This window comes from Triticum aestivum, chromosome 2D, assembly GCF_018294505.1.
Source record: "Triticum aestivum cultivar Chinese Spring chromosome 2D, IWGSC CS RefSeq v2.1, whole genome shotgun sequence".
Taxonomy (NCBI): Eukaryota; Viridiplantae; Streptophyta; class Magnoliopsida; order Poales; family Poaceae; genus Triticum; species Triticum aestivum.
The window spans coordinates 379,939,177-379,945,209 of record NC_057799.1 but is presented as its reverse complement, the minus strand read 5'-3'; positions in this window follow the sequence as shown (position 1 = coordinate 379,945,209).

Genomic DNA, 6,033 nt, shown 5'->3' with positions numbered 1-6,033 from the left:
ACCAAGCAACCTGCCAAAGGCTGCTACTAGGACAAGGAAGAAGAGAACTTCTGACTCTGAGGATGAAGATTATGTGGCTATTGAAGATGAAGCCACTTCAAAGAAGAAGGTGCTTAAGAAAGAATATGGCTCAGCTGCTGCAACAAAGCCAGGTCTGAAAACAAAAATGCCAGCAAGAAGACAGCCCGTGTCTAAGCCAAGGAAAGTTGCCATAGGTGAAACTATGAAATTCACCATTGAGTCTGAAGAAGAGGCAGCTGGAGAAGATAAGAAGAAGAAGAGGGCCAGAACCACTATAGCCAGAGTTCTTGCCAAGCCCTCCATGAGGAGAGATTCTGAAGAGGAACAAGAAGAGGATGCTGCACCAGCACCCAAAGCACAGAAGCTTATCGGAGATGCAATTAAATCAGGGGCTGCTCCATCAAAGCCCAAAGCTGCTCCTAAGGCTGCTGCTCCACCTCCAAAGCCAAAACCCAAGAGAAGCACTAGGAACATACCTGCAGAAGAGAAGAACAAGGCCCAGTGCCTCAAGCTGCTGAAGAAGAAGATGATTTTGTTGTGTTGAGGAAGCTGAAACCCAAGATCTCTGACCACACTGATGCACACCCAGTTGCAGAGAACATGAAGATCAGGAAGGATGCAGGATTGAGACTATGGAGACAGTCTGATCCATATGCTATCAGGAGAAGGACTGCTATGGACTACAGATTGCACACTAAGGAACAGCAGGACTTCTATGAGACCATTCTGCTTGACAAGAAGCCCATTGTGTGTGATATGAGATGGGTTGACTAGGAATTCATCAAGGAGAATGAGGATCACTTCCCTGGCGTGCTTGAAAGCTTTAAGGCATGTGGAGTGGACACCTTTGTTGCCCAGAAGCTCACCAAGTGGAATGATGAGCTCATCATGCAGTTTTACTCCACTGCCCACTTCTATCCAGATGGAAGGATAGTGTGGATGTCTGAGGGTACTAGGTACCAGTCTACAGTTGAGGAATGGGCTAAGCTTATCAATGCTCCCGAGGAACATGAGGATGACTTGGACATTTATGCAGAGAAGAAGAAAGACCACAACACTATGTCCAACATGTACAAGGAGATCCCAGATGCTGCCTTGGATACACATAAGTTTGGATCCGTCCATTACTTATTGTCTAGTCTGCCAACAATCAACTGGATATTAAGGCACACACTGCTACCCAAGTCAGGTGATCACAAGATGATCAGAGGACATGAGCCTGATTGTTGAGACAATCAAGAGGACTGCTGCTGACCAGAAGAGAAGTTGTGGGTATGCTCCACACATTCAGGAGCTCATCAACTCAAAGATGGGCACAGGCACATATCTTTTGGACAAGGAGCACCTGCCCATCTATCCTGAATTTGAAGATAACAAAGTAGTGATGAATGAAAATGAACCATCTTCAGCTCAAGCTCATGAGAAGAGAGAGAAGGCTAAAGCTGAGAAGGCTGCAAAGATGCCAACTGTGGAAGAGGCATCTCAGGTATTCTTGGAAAGCAAGCAAGACCAGCTTGGATATCTGATCCAATCCACCCTGAGGATTGAGAAGGGCTTGGCCACCCTGACCAAGAACCAGGAGAGTCTGGAGAGGATCATTGAGCAGAAATTCTATGACCTTGATGTCAAGGTAACAGAGATCCAAACTGCAGTTGAGCAACTTCAGGAGGAAGCAGAGGAGAAGAAGGGAAAGTCTACCACAGATGCTTTTGCCAGAGTGCCCAGAGGACAGAGGTATGCTGCAGTGCCAATGACTGACACCAGAGCTACAGCATCAGCACCAGTAGCTACAGCTCCAGTTCCACCTCCAACAACTACTCCACCAGCTCCAGCTACTTCATCAGAAGCTTTCGTTCTTGGAGTTCTCTCAACACCTCCTCACCAAGATCAAGCCTGAGAGTCGTTAAGCACTATGCATTTTTGAACTTTTTGGTAACTTGTTGCCAAAGGGGGAGAAAAATGTATAGATCATAGGCTTCGAGAGAGAGAGTGTTGGTTTTTATCTCTCTTTGCACTTATTTGGTTTGGTTTGAAACTTTATTGTGTGCTTGTGTGAGCTACTTGTGAGATACTTGTTTGATCATGTGTTTGATCATATGCTACCCTTAATGCTTGTTGGATCATACTATTTCTTATATCCTAGATGATCATTCACTTGTTTTGGTGATGAGTGCATGCGTTAACTTCTATCATTTTGAGCGCTCCACCAAGATGTATGTGACATGGAAGAGTAACCCATGATCCTAATCGATTGTGCATTTGCATTCAAAAGCAAATTTTAAATAATGCACAAAATTTAGGGGGAGCTCTTGCTTTTCACATACCTCTCAAAGCGACGATGTTTTTCAATCTTACTTATCATTTGTCGAAGCTTTGATCTATATGTTGTCATCAATTACCAAAAAGGGGGAGATTGAAAATGCAACTATCCCTGGCTGGTTTTGGTAATTCCTAACAACATATAGCTCATTCGGCTATTCCAAGATGAATATTTCAGGAAAGCTCAATGGTTGGCATGGCATGGATTAGAAAGTGGACCCTTCAAAATGCTAAGGACAAAGGATTGGCTCAAGCTCAAGGCACAAGACTCTACATTTTGTATTTTAGTGATCCAAGATCACATTGAGTCTATAGGACAAGCCAATACTATTAAGAAGGGATGAGGTGTTGCTTAATGAGGTGCTTGCTCAAAATGCTTAGTGATATGCTCCAAAACCCTCCACTACTTTCTCATATCCACATATGTCCCAAACCTAAAAGTCCAACTCAGCCCCACCGATTCTTTCTATCCGGAGCCACCGAGTTCAGTTGACATAGCCACTGCCAGAAACCCTAGTCTTTTCGGTCTCACAGATAGGGATCTCGGTCTCACCGAGATGGGATTTGTAATCTTTCTGTTTCCCTTCGTAACATTTCGGTCAAACCGAGATGAGCGATCGGTCCCACCAAGATTGCAATGCAGACACTCTGTTTCCTTTTCGTAATGTTTCGGTCCAACCGAGATGAGCGAATCGGTCCCACCGAGTTTGCCTGACCAACTCTCTATTTGACTATTACCAAATCGGTCTCACCGAGTTTGTGTAATCGGTCTTACCGAGATTACGTTATGCACTAACCCTAATGAAATCGGTCCGACCGAGTTGACATGTTGGTCCCATCGAAACACCTAAAGGTCACATTATGAACCAAATCGGTCTGACCGAGTTCTCTGAATCGGTCCCACCGAGTTTGGTGATTTGTGTGTAACGGTTAGATTTTGTGTGGAGGCTATATATGCCCCCTCCACCCACTCTTCATTCGTGGAGAGAGCCATCAGAACATGCCTACACTTCCAATACATATTTTCTAAGAGAGAACCACCTACACTTGTGTTGAGGTCAAGATATTTCATTCCAACCACATAAATCTTGATCTCTAGCCTTCCCCAAGTTGCTTTCCACTCAAATCTTCTTTCTACCAAATCCAATCCTATGAGAGAGAGTTGAGTGTTGGGGATACTATCATTTGAAGCACAAGAGCAAGGAGTTCATCATCAACACACCATTTGTTACTTCTTGGAGAGTGGTGTCTCCTAGATTGGCTAGGTGTTACTTGGGAGCCTCCGTCAAGATTGTGGAGTTGAACCAAGGAGTTTGTAAGGGCAAGGAGATCACCTACTTCGTGAAGATCTACCCTAGTGAGGCAAGTCCTTCGTGGGCGACGGACATGGTGGGATAGACAAGGTTGCTTCTTCGTGGACCCTTCGTGGGTGGAGCCCTCCGTGGACTCGCGCAACCGTTACCCTTCGTGCGTTGAAGTCTCCATCAACGTGGATGTACGATAGCACCACCTGTCTGAACCACGGATAAAAAATCTCCGTGTCAACATTGCGTTTGCTCCCTAAATCTCCTCCCTTTACCTTCATATGCAATTGCTTTACATTCCACTGCTATACTCTTAGAATTGGATGTGTAGGTTGATTGCTTGACTTGTGCTAAGTTGCTAAAATCTGCCAAGAATTAAAATTGGGAAAAGGCTAGATTTTTATTTGGTCAAGTAGTCTAATCACCCCCCCCCTCTAGACATACTTTCGATCCTACAGATAACCCGTTACATATTCGAAAAAGTAATATGATATGCATTTGACCGAAGTGTCAAGATATGTATAGAAGCGACGACCGAGGTCGAGGCCCTGAAAAAGGCCCTGGCCGAAGCCGAGGGGAAGGCTGTCAAGGAGCAGGCCGCCCGTAAGAAGCTCAAGGCCCGGGTCAACGAGGTCCAGCAAGAGCTCCAAGATGTGGTGAGGAAGTGTGAGACCTTGGAGCGCGATGCGTCGGCTCAAGAGACCGAACTCACCAAGGCTCGCCAGAGCGCGGAGACGGCCCGGAATGAGGCCCAGCGCGCCCTCCAAGAGATCCAGGAGGCCAGGAAGATCGCGGCGGGTAAGGCATTCAGTATGCAAAGCAAATATGTGAAGAGGAAGTATCTTTTACTAACTCGGATTTGGAGTTCTCCAAGGGCTTTTGCTGATCTTCCACGAAGTGTGTCCGACGCCGCGGAGTTCTTCTGGGCCGAAGAACGGAGCTCCACAGAGAAGCTGTTCTGGTCGCAATATCTTGTGCCAGAACATCCGATCGATCAGCTAAAATAGTTGGTCGAGCTGCACAGGTGGCCGAACTGGCCATGATGGATTTAATAATCCGGCTGTGGCCAGCCGAAACTATACCCAGCAGTTACTTCGGCCTCCTGAAGCGGCTGGTGGATGCCTGTCCTCGGCTGGGCGCCGTCAAGCGGTCCGCCTGCATCGAGGGTGCGCGTATGGCCTTTGCTCGCGTCAAGGTCTGGTGGGCGAAGATGGACACCATCAAGATTGTGACCGAGGGGCCACCCGAGGGCAAGGAGCACCGCACACCCGAGCGGTACTTTGGAGACGTCCTGGAGGGGTCTCGTATTGTAGCGACGCAGTGTTCGCAAGACATTATTTTTGAATAAATGCATTCAAGTTGCCTCTACCTTGTATGATAAAAAAAAGTGAGTTTGTAATATAATGTTTGTTATGTTAAAAGATTTTACCTCCTGTGTGGCCGTGTTGTATGAAATCTGAGGGTTGGCCAGTCGTTGGCTACTGCCCCCACGTAGGTAGTACGGGGGTGTTCGGGATGGTATCTAAACACTCTTTATCCAATTATATGGTCCTTGAAGGAGTTGTTTAGCGCAACGAACCAGGCAATCAGACTATGCGGCTTGAATGCCCTCACTTAGCCATAGGAGATTGACAATAAAAAATGTTGGCGCAGCCCCTAGTATCCGAACTAGAGTGCTATAAGCGCCTGATCGGAAAGTACCGATCCTTCGCATAATGCGGAAGAAATCTCCAACGATTTGCAACCTCCGAAGAGCTGACCCGCTCTCGCCGCATCATGACAGTCAGTTTTTGGCTTTCTCTACTGAGGTGCTCCTTTGGATAAACCAAGGCACAATCACAGTAGTTCTCCCTTTACTACCTTAGCCAATATAGCGGAACGTAAGATAGCAAGCACAGGAGCCGGGCAACCCAACTATTGACCAAAGACATGATTCGGAGCCAATGCATATAGTGCTAAATTCGGGGTGCCGAACTATACTATAAAAAAGTGTTCAGACTTTTGTTGCCATAGTGCGGGGTGCTATGAAGCCCCTGGCAAATATGAAACGTACCAAAGTGTACGGGTGATATCTGATAAGGTTACCCACAGGAGGGAAAGAAAAAAAGAAAAAGAAAGGAAAACAGAGAGGGTGCAAAGATAATAGGCTAGGGCCCTAAAGCTCGGGCCACGAACTGTTTCCATTGTAATTTGATTGGTACGTCAAGGTGCATTTGATACAAGTAGTGCGATGAGCAACAGGCTATTTAACATGCCAAAACCAAGGGAGAGCTACATGTGGGTCCTGAAAAACAGGTAGAGTGATCGTTTAACGAAACCACCTAGAGAAGTTCCCCATATGTCTGTGTTTCTTTCCATCTTGGTGTGTTTGTCCTTCGAGAGGACCCAT